The following is a 13842-nucleotide window of genomic DNA, read 5'->3' on the forward strand; positions in this document are numbered from 1 at the left end:
GAACGTCGCCAGCGGTGGCGGTGCTGACCGCCGTGCGCCTCCACAAGAACATCGTCAGCGGTGGTGGCGCGGCTAGAGGACGGCAGTCTACAAGAGCGTAATGTGGGAGCGAGAGGATCGCCGTGCGTCCCCTCGACGAACCGCGGCACTGATGTATCGGCGTGGCGAGGAGGGAGGCTTTGGCGGAGCAAATGGAGTGGAGGGGGACAGGGGGTTTGGGGAATATTATTGGCTAGTTGGCCGAAGGGCGGTTGAATCTAGGATTTGGGGGGAATTTATGGGCGGGGGGGGGGGGGGGGGGATTTTTGCGCGGTGGGCGGGGGGAGTTTAGCGCATGGTCGGTTTCTCCAAGTGCAGTCCCACGTGTCAGTGAAGAGGCAAGCCGAAGCGCGTTCCATTTGCGTGAGCCGTGTGCAAGACCAAACGTGTGTGGGGTGCAATGCAACCGCGACAGGGGTGTTGTGAGTGTACCACATTTTTTCCTTTTAAACTAGGTGCTTCACCCCCTCAAAAAAAACTTGCTGCTTCGCGCAATCCATCGATACTACTAGTAGTAATCCAATAATCCCGACTAAAACGGCGCGGCCGGGTCTTTTCCCGCGCGATATGCTGGGAGGTTGGCTTAGTTGGATTTTTTAGGACGAGTAATGCTACACCTACGTAGTCCCAGTTACGTAATTAACATAATGTGAAACATGTGAGCTGTTGATTGTAGATTGGGGGGAGGGAGGGGCCCACCACCATGAAAATCAGGGGAGGAGAGAGAGAGAGGCAATTTACGTTAACCCTTTCGTAGGTTCCCGTAGATGTAGAAAAATGTGAAATGCGTGAATGTGCATTTGCAGATAAGGCCTTCCCTCGTTCATCCTTTTCTCCCACAAGATCTTGATCTTCCGTAGAATACACGGGCATCTTGCTAGTACTCCTACAATATACTATATTATTGTGAAAATTCATATACACCGGCCGAGATTAATGCAAACACGGCAGATTTTCATTACATTTCGAACTTTTATAGGACAGAAAAATAAAAGAAACCCGACCCTAAACCTATTCTACGGTGGTGACTGACATCCTCCATCTGCAATCTCCATGTATGGGGGCGGGGTTCAAGACCCGTGAAGAGAAGGTGCGGTCTCCGGCGAGGAAAAGTAGAACACGGGAGACGAACCGGGCAGTTGGCACACCATGCCCCGCCGCCTCCCATTCCCTACTCGTCCTCGGAGGAGTCCCTGACCTCGGCGGTGCCGGACGTTGGACGGTGGCAAGTAGGATGTGTGGCTGACGGTGCTCCCGTCATCGGCCACCAGCATGGCTGCCGCTTGTGCAGCGACTTGAGCGAGGGCGGCGACCTTGAGCTCCATCCCCGAAGACAAGCTCTCCTGCAGAGCATTCGCGCTTGTGGTCATGGCGGATGTGGTGTCAGGTAGGACAACGATGTGCTATGGTGTGGAGGTTAGCTGGGCATTGCCGCTTTAAGTAGCGCATTCCGATGAGGCCAAGCGTCCTGGTGCGTCATTAAGTCGCCGGAGTTGGTTCCTCGGGCACCGAGCCTCTTAACAACGGGATACGGACGGACGGCATGAATGCGGGCAGCTAGCACTGGCTGGGAACGCACCACGCGACGGCACGAGGGACGAGGGTTTTTGGGGATGACTTTTTTCCATCTCCTCCCCATCTCTTTCTCCAGCCCCTTCCCCCACCTTTCGATCCCCTTGCCCGCATCAAGCGTCCCCTAGTTCACCGGAAAGCCATGGTGCGCCGCAAGATCATGTACTACAAGATGCTGACGTCGGAGCGCCGCGCAGAAATCGCGGCGGCGGTCGGCTCCAGAGACCTCCGTTCCCAAGCTCGCTTTGCGGTGGGCCAATCCCCGAGTTCTCTGGAGCCAAGCTACGAGGAGGAGGAAGCTGATCCAATGTTCATGGCAGAGGTCGCGGCGCAGAAGGCCCCTGATGGGTATGAGACGATGGACGTCGACTTCGTGCCGGTGTCCGAGTCCCCCATGGTGTAGGCGGACCAGCGGTTCAACCTGGCGATACTAAAGGAGGACCGGGAGGCAGAGGCTCAACTTGATGCAGAGCGCGCGCATGCCGCTGCCATCGAGGCTCTCCTGCAGGCGGAACCGGATGCCGTGGATGTGAACCGGGCGGCGGAGGCTCAACTTGAGGTGGAGCGCGCGGATTCCGCTGCCATCGAGGCCCTCCTGCAGGCGAAACCGGACGTCCTGGACTCGAACCAGGCGGCAGAGGCTCAACTTGACGCGGAGCGCGCGGATGCCGCTCTCATCGAGGCCGTCCCGCAGGCAGAACCGGACGTCCTGGACTTGAACCGGGCGGCGGAGGCTCGACTCGACGCGGAGCGCGCGGATGCCGCTGCCATCGAGGCCCTCCTGCAGGCGGAACCGGATGTCCTCGACTTGAACTGAGCGGTGCTCTCGTCCGTGCAGAGCGCCCGCACGCTCCACGTGAACGAGTAGCTGGAGGCCAAGGACAACCACGGTGCGTAGACACACGTCGGCAGGTACGGCTGGTTCACGCCGGCAGCCAAAGACGACGAGGCCGTCTCATTCCGCGAGAAGTGATAGTTTTTCTCTATGTTGTTGTTTTTATGGATCTTTTGCTGTGTAGTAAAAACATATATTGTTATGCAAGTCACCTGACTTGGGTCAGTCTACCATTTCAGGCGGTTGGATGAATATCCTACGTCTCCTAACCCTTCTTCCTCACCTCTTCTTCTTCCCCAATAGACCACCGCACGGGTCGTACGGATACTCCCCAACATGCGGTTGGATAAACATACTCTATGAACGAAAATTATGTGTCAGCGGTAGGATGGCTGAGTTTGGTTTATTCACATGCGACGGCACGTGTCAGTGAGGTTGCGTTCCCTTGGTTGGGTTTGCGGCGTGCAGGAGCGACTATGCATGTGAGGGTGCGGTGCGACCGCGGCGTGCAGGAGCGACCGTGTGAGGGTGCGGTGCGACCGCGATAGCCGTACGCAAGTGTACCTCCTTTTCATTTTGAAAACTTTAGGCAAGCTTGGCAAAAATGTGTGGCGAAGTATGGCAATGCAAGGCCTAGACCCAAACAGGATAAGTATGTAGTACTACGTACTAGGAGTACTAGTGTTAAAAAAGAAAGGCGGGGTTTTCCTTCGCGGGATTAATCGATACAAATCCTTGTTTCACATGTCAATTAATGCGTATTTTTTCTCCAAAGCCCAAAGAGCTAGCCATCTTACTCCTCATCGCTTGATTAATGCAGCACCATGCAAACCAACCTTCTCACTTCCGCATGCATGCAGGGGATATTAATGTCCTTGGTTGCTAGTACGAGGCAAACCCCGTCAATTTTGCCTCGATTAGTGTTAGTGGCCTTTTCCAAATTGTAATTTTGATATACTGGCCTTGTGTACAAAAAAATGGAGGTAGTAACTATATTTGACTTGCTTCCCCATTGCGGTGACGTCGACGATATCTCGAACGTTGTGGTTTGGCGAAGTGCGTTCGACGAAGAACACCATTGAGGGAGACCACGGTAAGTCGTTCGCAAGTGCCGCCTGCAAGCACAGCCGCCTTATTTGCATCCAGGAAGTCCGTTGAACCAAAGGACACGTAAATGTACTAGTACTACTCGTACACAATAGCGTCGTCCGTCTAGCTTAGTGCGGTGAGATGGTTTCTCGAAGAAGACGATGGAGAGGCGGAGTCAGCGAAGAGTGAAATGATAGTTGCTTCGTCCGTGCTTTGTGATTTGACGCCTCACTACTTTGTGATTTGTGATATAAGGGACAGGGGAGTAGACTCTGTCCTCTATACTGTACATGCGTCCAAGCACGGGAGAAAGAGGAGAGACGTTGCATTTTTCTATTCCTTCAATCAATCAATCAGGGAGCTTCGGTTCCACCCTTTTGGCTTTGGCAACACCGTCCATAATGGTTCCCACGATGCCAAAAGCTATTTTCACATTTGGCTACACATTGTGGATGCCCTTAACCGTACCACTTGGTTTTGCTCCTGTGTGCTATCTATACAAATCTCAATTATATTGATCTAAAAAATTATAGAATCAAGATTAGTAAAAAGGAGGTGATTTTGTCGCGCAGATGGCGGGGGAGGTTTCTTATTTTTAGGGGACGTTGTCCTGGTGGTTTGCTAACATGCGGTCCCACGTGTCAGTGCTTTACCAAGCCGATCCGCTTCCCACATGAGGCAGAACAACAACAGAAGCAACACATGGTTAACTTGAAGAACATGAGGGAGAAGCGGATTCAGCAACGAGTGAAATGATGGTTGCTTCGTCCCTCCAACTTCTTTTTTTAGAATTATTACTTCATCCCTCCAACTTAACTGTGGGAAAGGTGCAGCTTTGTGATTTGACGCCTCATTGCTCATTACTACGCCGACGCCATGACTGGGTGCTTCACCCCGGCTGCTCTGCACTGTATTTCGGTATGGCACGTGGAATTGGTAGCTTAATGCCTCACATGTCGGCGAAAGGGGCTAGAATATTTATGAAAGCAAGCGCTCCACTCTTACGACGGAGGAGTACACGACACGATGGCCCAGTGAACTGTCACTTGTACTGTGTACAGTACTATAGTTTTGTTGTTTCGCACGATCCATCGATGCAAACCCGATTAAACAGGAAAGGGCAGGATTTTTCCCGCGCGGTATATGATACTGGCCATACATTTCAAAGGCAATTTTAATGTATGCAAACTGAATAATTAAGTAACAATATGATATCTAGTAAAACTAAAAACACATATGATTTATTGTGTTAGAGTGTAGTAGTAGTGCTGTATTGCATAGTTGTTAGATGTAACATGCGAGAACGTGTAGAGATGTAGTTTTGGAGGGCCTATAGAGAGAAAAGCGTAATACGTTCACCAAACTTCAGAATAAGCTGATTACGGTCACTATATACGTTTTGCGGTGATTATAAGGTCACTTGCTCACGGTTCAGCATCGGAATGCACTCTGTTGACCGGCCAAATAGTCTGCGTGGCACCATGTTGACTAGTTAAATTGACCGTGTTCCTTGTGGGTCCCACCTGTCAGTTCGCATAGGGAAAAGGTCAGATAAACACAAATTTACGCAGGCGCGACAAGACTCCACCCCGTGTGCGGGAATCACCTGGTTGTCTATGTGTCTATCAGGGCCTGATGTGTGCGCATGCACGTGTAGGTTGAGCACTTGAGCGTGAGAGTGTGTGTTGGTCGTGTGGTGTACTGGTGTGTGCATGCATGCGTGTGTGCGTGTGAGTGTTGCGTGCGTGCGTGGTTGCGTGTGTACGTGTGAGTGTTGCGTGCGTGGGTGCATGTGTTCATGTGAGTGTTGCATGCATGCAGTTCGTGTGCATGTGTGCGTGTGTGTATAATCACCACACCAACTCATGTGTGCTAAAACAGACGGCTCAGCATACCAATACAAGGCCACCTTGTCCGTTGTGCCCGTGGTTATGACTTCGAACCACCGTCCAATATTTTTTTGTCGTTAGTTTTCATTCTTACTAGCAAGATGCCCGTGCGTTGCACGTAACATCAAGATGCATTTGTATGACTAGTTTATCTTGTGAGAGAAAAGGATGAACGAAGGAAGGCCTTATTTGCAAATGTGGAGAGGTGTGTGGGTACCTTTTTGCAAAATTGTCATAGTTTCCTTCCTATCCGTCAGATATAAATCGGACGGCCTATATTGCAGGATGGCAGGCACACCATCATCACCAAATCTGTTTTTATAAGAGTCCGTCCGATTTATATCTGACGGATAGGAAAGAAACTATGACCATTTTGCAGAAAGGTACCCACACACCTCTCCACATTTGCAAATAAGGCCTTCCCTTGTTCATCATTTTCTCCCACAAGATAAACTACTCATACAAATGCATCTTGATGTTCCATGCAACGCATGGGTATCTTGCTAGTATTTTATAAGAGTGTAGATGTAGAGTAGATACAAGCCGACAGGTGGGCCCGATGGTAGTGAGATAATGTGATGCAACACTAAAGATGTCATGTGGAGCGTTTAACTGGTCAACTAGTCATGTCTTGAGCAAATACAGAGTTGTACGGTGAGCCCGTGACTGTATAATAACCAAAAAACGTAAATGGTGACCGTAATGAGTGGATTCTGAAGTCCAATGAACGTATCGTGCTTTCGCTTCAAATACAATGATCGTCACTGTATATATCGCGAGAGAAAGATGAAACATGCGTGAATGTGCTGGGGGCTTACTTTTAGAGGACCTGGAGATAGTTTGTGTGCGTACGTGAAAGGGGCGTAGAGGGGGGTGGAGAGAGAGAGATGCTCTTCGTTTCTCTTTATTATGACTAACTTTATATATAGTATAAAAATATACAAATTCACGGTGCAGAATAAATATCATTGTGGGCACCATGCAATGCAAGCGTTCATACTCCTCCATATAACTTTGTAATGTTGTATATATGTAGAAATTCTAAAACATTTTTTTGGGCACACTTTATTCAAAAGGAATGTTGTATGCGAAACAAACATGAAGAGAGGGCTTTTTAGATCAATGGGGTACGTGATGTAACATGTGTGAATGTGTAGTTGATGCATTTGGCAAGGCCTAGAGAGGTATGTGTGTGTATTACATATTCAAGAGAGGCATGGATAGAGGGGCCGACGGGAGGTGTGGGAGAGATAGCACGAGAAATGAGAGTGGTCTAGAGAGAGAGAGAGAGAGATGAATCTGACGTCACGGCGAGAGATTCCCTTGAGTGTGTATATGCAAGGGGGAGTGGATAGAGGCACCAGGAGAATATATATTTTGTGTGTGGTGTCCGTGTTGGTATGTGTGGGTGTGAGAAGATAACGAGACATGGGGGCAGAGGGTGTGTCACCGCGTGAGGTCCGGTGGGTCGAGGTGAGGCCCTTCGTTCGGTTCCGTCCTGCGCCACATTAGTCGGCCTGTGACGCATTTAGGGAGACCCATGGATGACTAGTCGTACAAGACAAAGATAGCATAATTGTGAAGGACTATGTCCACTGACAAAGCCGGCTAGGATTTGTAACCCTAGGTTCTCAGACTAAGGTAACCCCTTTATCTCTGATATTACTATTCATCCAACCTAACTTTAAGGGGTATCCTACAAAATGCTCTGCTAGAATCATACTCGTCGATTAGGAAGAGAGGTGTGAGACAATGCGTGAGAGACAGGCCTAAAGATAATGTGTGTACAAGAGACACGTAGGCAGATATATGTATATAGAAAGGGTCGATGGGGATTGTGCGTGTGTATGCTTGCGAGAGGAAGAGTGCTTGTGATAAAGGTTAGTGAAATCAGTCGTAAATGGTTACGAGAGGGAGGGAGGGTTATATCAAGAGCATGTGTGCGAGAAAGACACCTCGGGAGAGAGTGTGTGAGCATGTGTGAGAGACCACCAATGGAGAGTGAAACTACACGTACAAGACTGTTGTACACATTGATTAAAGATATAAATTGTATCCAAATATTAGGGTGGGATCATGATATTTGCAATTCGTGTAAGGAACGGTCATTGATCCATCAGACATCTAGATTCTATCGAATTTGAGCATGTCTATGTTATTATTCGACACAATTGATCCACATAGTTAGTTTTTTGAACTCCAGACAATGCATCGCTTTAGCAATCGAATATAAATGTGAGTATAGTTCATGTTGTGTGTGTAAAGCACATTATACATACGAAAGTTACACGATGAACATTATAAATAGCTACCTATGAACTAACATACATTTAAATTCAACTTAAGGTGGTTTTAAAAAATCGAATTCAACATGAAGTCCATTCAATTATTTGAATTTGATATCATGGCATTTGTAAATCATACCTAAATTATGGGGCACCAATATTTGCTCTGATTTTGTACATAATAGCATATGTAGTCGTGTACAAAATAGATTCTAAGTTAGCTCCTCCATTCCAAAATAATCGTAGTTATAGGATTTTCAAGTGTCAAAATTTCAAAAAGAAGCGGATAATTTAATGAGGTTTTCAAACATATAAGGTCAAATTTAACGTTGTCTATTTAGGTCAATCCTCAAAGTTCAAGAGTACTCTAAACGTGAATGCTTGTGTTTCAAAATTTCAAACAAAGCGCCAAAAGAGCCTCTACTCGCCCGAAACCGCGTGAGACCAATGTTTGGTAGTACAAGGAAATTACTTTTCTAATAACTCCAACATGTGAAACCTACTGGCCCGATGTCCAAAGGTCTAAACCGGGGTAGGTTTGTAGCTTCATCTAGACGCCATGCAACCGCCTCCGAAAAACATTCATACACAATGGCCGCCTAAGCACACATGCGCGTGGCCGAAATCGCTCCTGCCCACTATTTGGGACACCTGGGATTACCATCCTACCCCCGACCCGCAGTAGGTCCGAAATTTAAGAGGGGGGCAAAGTTAGTACTTTCCCCAAATTTCAAACAAGCGTGTCCCATCTTCTGTTCAAAAAAGCCAAAAACAAGCGCGTCCCAGACCGAAACATGGTTCTCCCCCTCCCCCCCTCCCCGCCCACCCGTCCGATTCCCCATTCGTACTCCGTGGGCACAAAAACTACCTCTCCACCAGCCGCGAAACCCTGGCGTCCTCCGTTCGCCACCCCATTCCACCCATCAACTGCCGCCCTACTCCATCACGCTGGAGCCGATACCCCGACGTCGTCGTCCACCGCAACCTCAATCGTGATGCCCTCCATGGCTAGTAGTTGAAGCCGAGGCTGAGCCGTGCGTACCCGAGCCAGTTCAACCACGCCGTCCTGCGCCTCACCACTACCGCTCCAATTTCGCCACCCTCCACCGCACCAGAGCTGTTCCTGCTACGCCGTCCTTCGCCGCCTCGGATCTGCTTCCCCTCCACTGACATACGGCCACGGCAACACAGTCAACAATTTGTCCATGGGTTCGTCCAAGCCTGCACCCTCCAGAACATCGGTTTCCCCGGCAAAAAGAAGAAGATCGGTGCGACATGTGGAGGAGACCACACCGGCAACCGAAAATGGTACTCCTCTTCCCTTATTCGTGCAAATCTTACGTGTCTGCTTGCACGGTATTCATCCCATAGAAGACACTAGTTGACCGCTTCTTCTTGATACTAGATGTTCCTAGTAACTCGTGATGTACAAGGTTTCTCCTCATATACTATTTCATCTTAGCTAGAGGTCTGTCGCCCCCATGAATTTCAATTCCTGGTCAGTTGATTCCCAATTAACGGAAGCATTCCCCGGCGTAACAGGCGCTAGTCCGCCTATTACATCGGGGAAGCGATGCCTCGGTGTTTATCTTAGGGGCGTGTGGGGCCTAGAGCTACTGCCGCCTGATCTGAAGGTCGGCCGGGATTAAAGGGATGGCCTGGGGGCGCTGCCAAGCATGGCGGTGGTGTGAGTTCAAGGGGAGGGCGGGGCGGCGGAGGCAGGGGTCTGGACCGGTGGTCGCTGGCGGTTCGAGAAAGATCGTCAACAGTGACTGGAGGAAGGTAGACGAAGGCCATCTGCCCATTCCTTATAGATCGGACGATTCATTAAAAAAATCGACTAACCTATTTATTTTCAGTCCACTGTTATCTTGATATGACCACATGTGGTGCTGTGCTAGAGGAGTACCTGCATTTCCTGTGCTCATATATTACAAAATCATATGGAGTAGAATCTAATTTTGTTTGCTATGCAATGTTGTAGAGCTATCATATGTCTCCTGTCATTTATTTTTCAGCCACCTAGTATCTGCTACTTTTACAGTGCACTAGTTCTGCACACACTTCACCCATACTCTCACTATTGTGTTTTTATGCAAGGGTATTTCAGAGTCTGCCTCGAGAGAAGCAGAAAAGAAAAGAGAGAAGTTGCTCCAGCTTTCTATGCGGGTAAGCACGGCACGTTACAACGCTATAAAGGGTGCAATGTCAGTAGATGGAGACGGTAAACGTAGCTCTGGAGTTGATGACCTCGCTCGCAATGAACCAGCATCCCAGGTGCTTGCTTTAACTTCGCGGTGTCATATGTGGTTGCATGTTCCATATGGTGTCTAGCTTGTATTCGAAAGGCCGAAGTTGGTCTTTATTAAGATAAGGAAAGATATTTTTTACATGAACCACCATCCCGTGAGCACCAGAAGACAAATAGCTAGTCAGGGCACTGGCCGAGCCAGTGACAATCCCAGCAAAGAGAGGCATCACCTGGAAGCCAACTAAAAAGCCGCGATGGTGGCGAAGCAGCCCGCCTCCCACCAGGCTCTCAGGCCCTAGATGATCATGCTCACCACTCCAACTGGATGTCTAGCTTGTATTGCTTCCAATTTGGTTAAATTGCATCTGCTTAGCTTACATATTATACCTTTGAATATGACATACCTTTCTGTTTTTGGTACATACTAGTACATCTATGTATTAACCATGTTCTTACATCAAACTAATGTTCTTGTGTATCCCTCATCAATCACTTATGATGAGGCAGTCAGGCAAGTGGATTACTCCTTATTTAAAGAATGCAGTGTCAGCCTCCCGACATCATTCTCAAGAAACAGCAAGGCTAGATGAAGATAGTGAACGTAACTCTGTAGTTGATTGCCGCATTTCCCCTACACTAGCATCGCAGGTGCTTGCTCTAACTTGGCAGCGTGATATGTGGTTGCATGTTGCATATGGTGTCTAGATTGTAATTCTTCCAATCTGGTTAAACTGCATGTGCTATTCTGCTTAGCTTATACATTATACCTGTTAATGTGACATGCCTTCCTGTATTTAGTACATAGTACATCTGTCTATTAAGCATGTCCTCACATAAAACTATTGTTTTTTTGTATCCAGCATAAATCAATATGACGAGACACCTTCAGTATATGCAGTGTGATATTAGTTGCATCTTTGATATGATTTATAGCATGCGCTGCTTCTAATTTGTTGAAATGTCATTTATTATGGGACACTTTTAACTTGGCAGAGTCATATTGGTTGCATCTTTCACGTGGTGTCTAGCTTGCATTGCTTCTTATTTGGTGAAATGGTTTCTGCTTAGTTTACACAAACAGTTGTGAATATGTCATGTCGTCCTGTTTTTTGTATTATTCCATCCCAGAATCATGTGTTTGCCTTGCATCAAAGTAGTGATTGTCAGTATCATGCACGAATGAGTTCTGAAGAGTGAATTTTATTGCTTTTTCTTGTCGATTTTACTTGACAATTCAAAATCAATAAAGCGGAAGGAAGTTAGCAAGGCAATGGATGAAGGTGCTCCTTCCAAATGGAGGGCCTCTACAGATTCTACTCCTCCATCCCTCCAAGATGTTTTCCAAGACAACACATGCATAGACACTCAACGTAGTTGTGTTGGTGATGAGCATGTCTCCCCTAGTGCACCATCACAGGTGCTCCCTCTAACTTGGCACTGTTATATGTGGTTGCATGTTATGTATGATGTCTATCTTGTATTGCTTCTAATTTTGTTGAATTTCATCTGCTTACTTTACACATTATACTTGTGACTAAGACACGCTGTCTATCACACCATGTTCTTACATCAAAGTACATTTGTTTTGAAGAACTAAATTGTTATTCGTTTTTCTTGTCGGCTTGACTTAACATGGCACAGAGAAAGATGAAGCAAGACAGAACGATAGGGAAAGGGAAGCGGAACAATCCTGCAGATTCTGCTGGTACTGATGGTGCAATAGAAGGTCAAAGTCTAGTGGAAAATTGTACCGACAGGGTATCCCATGCTACACGAGCTGCAGAACAAGCCAAATAGAAACAAATAGCTGCCACCAAACAAGCAGAGACAAACCTAGTTGTTGCAACACCTTCCACAGTACCACCAGCTGCACGATTTACTCGTTCGTCAACTCAGCTAGCAACATGTTCCCAAGCTCCCTTGCCACCTGACACTACTTCCGAAGCACTCTTGACACAAGATGAGTTGGCAAGATCAGATGAACTTTGTGAGCTTCAACAGCAAGAAGGTAGTTGCTGGAGTCAAGTTACAGTTGCATGCTTCTTTATATGTAGTCTCACAGTTTGATGTACACTAACACCTCCTATGTTTGTTATTGGACTAGCACCTAGTCGCAAGAGGAAACAAACATCAGGGATAATGCTCGATAGGTTAACTAAATCTAGAGGAGGAAGAATGGAGATCCGTTTTGAGGCAGGTTTAAAAAGGCCACGTGATGCTACAGAGTCAGCCAAGTTAGTATCAGAGGCAGCGGTTGCTATCAGGTGTCATGTATGTATCCTCCCAACATGGATTCAATACAGCAATGACAAATATGAAACCCAGTTCAACACCTTCCTCGACCATTTATCTGTAAGTATGGTTATGTATGGAAACTAGTAATATCGCCTTGCTCTGTCCAATACTTTCTAGGTTGCTGATAATGAGACAATTTTCAACAGATGAGGTTCAAGTTGGATAGCCAAGATGATGCAACCAGACAAGCTTGCACCCATGTTTTCAAGTCTGCTCTACGACAGTATCAGTATAACTTGAGGAAAACTCACTTTGAAGGCAAGGCTAACAGTGAACTTGCCCAAACATCTCCAGTGGAAAATATATCTGATGAAGACTAGAGAGGCCTCGTTAAACACTGGTCCGATCCAAAGTATCAGGTACATTATATATATGTGATCAGATCACATGTTGAAGTCCTATTTACGCATGTGCCACACAAATCTATCTTCTTGTAGGTGAACTGTTCAAAGAACAAGGCCAACCGTACGAAAGTGAAATTCCAACAGATGACAGGATCTCGTAGCTATATTGCACACTGTGAGGCTCTTGTAATTAGTTGATGTTTCACTCTTTTCGCTGTACCATATTATCAGATCTATATTGACTTGTTCCAAATGCAGAGGAAAGCCCGCAAGGACCAAAAAGTACCTGAACCAAATGCTGTCGAAATCTTCAAGGACTGTCACACTAGCAAGAAGAAGGGCATGACTACACCAGTCAAAGCCGTTGTTGTAAGTCCTTAATCCTCATGCCTTTTAACTACTACTTACTCTGACTTGTGCCTTGAACTACATGGTTTGCAGCCAATGTCTATTACTCTTTTCAATTTTATAAACAATTGTCTTAGCGTATCATTGCACCTTACAAGGTTTAAAAGAGAGGAGTGATGTTCCTTTGATCTTGACCTGTAATCTAGTTCCGTGCTGGACTTGCCCACACAACGTTACAATTGCTTGTGTGTCTGTTCTCAGTTGTTTTGTGATATGAATGATGTCATACTATGCTTACCGTATTATAAACTTCGTCTCTTTATCCTTAGCCCTCAATACAATGTGAAGAAATAGACAATACATTAGCGATGGTACATGGTCATATGTTTGGAACCTGGTTTTATTATGTACTTTGCAATAAAATACAACTATTATTTTACATGGGTTCACCAGAATAAGTTATGTATATAGACCAAAGCTATTTTGTTTGGTTTTGCTGCCTCCTTAATATCTTCTGTTCTGGTACTACTAATGTAAAACCACAACTTTTCAGCAAGTTATGGAAAAAATGGTGGAACCGCCACCTTCTGAAGGTGGCGAGGCAACTATAACCACAATGTCAGCTCTTGCTGCAGTGGGTCAGTACCTGTCCAATAACAGTGCCAAAAGCACGTTCCTGCATAATACTGGCTTGGTTGTTAAGGCAATCTCGTCCAAACTGCCTCATGATCAAGATATGCAAGCTCAAAACAATGTTGTATCTGCGCTCCAGACACAAGTCCATTCCCTAACAGAGACCCTTGGTGAAACAAGGAGAGACATTGTTCGATGTTGTCAAGATATGCATGGTTTTGAAACCAGACTATCAGACATTTGCTATGTTGTTCAGGAGCCT

Source organism: Triticum urartu, chromosome 7A (genome assembly GCF_056163025.1).
Source record: "Triticum urartu cultivar PI428250 chromosome 7A, HENAU_Tu73, whole genome shotgun sequence".
Classification (NCBI taxonomy): Eukaryota; Viridiplantae; Streptophyta; class Magnoliopsida; order Poales; family Poaceae; genus Triticum; species Triticum urartu.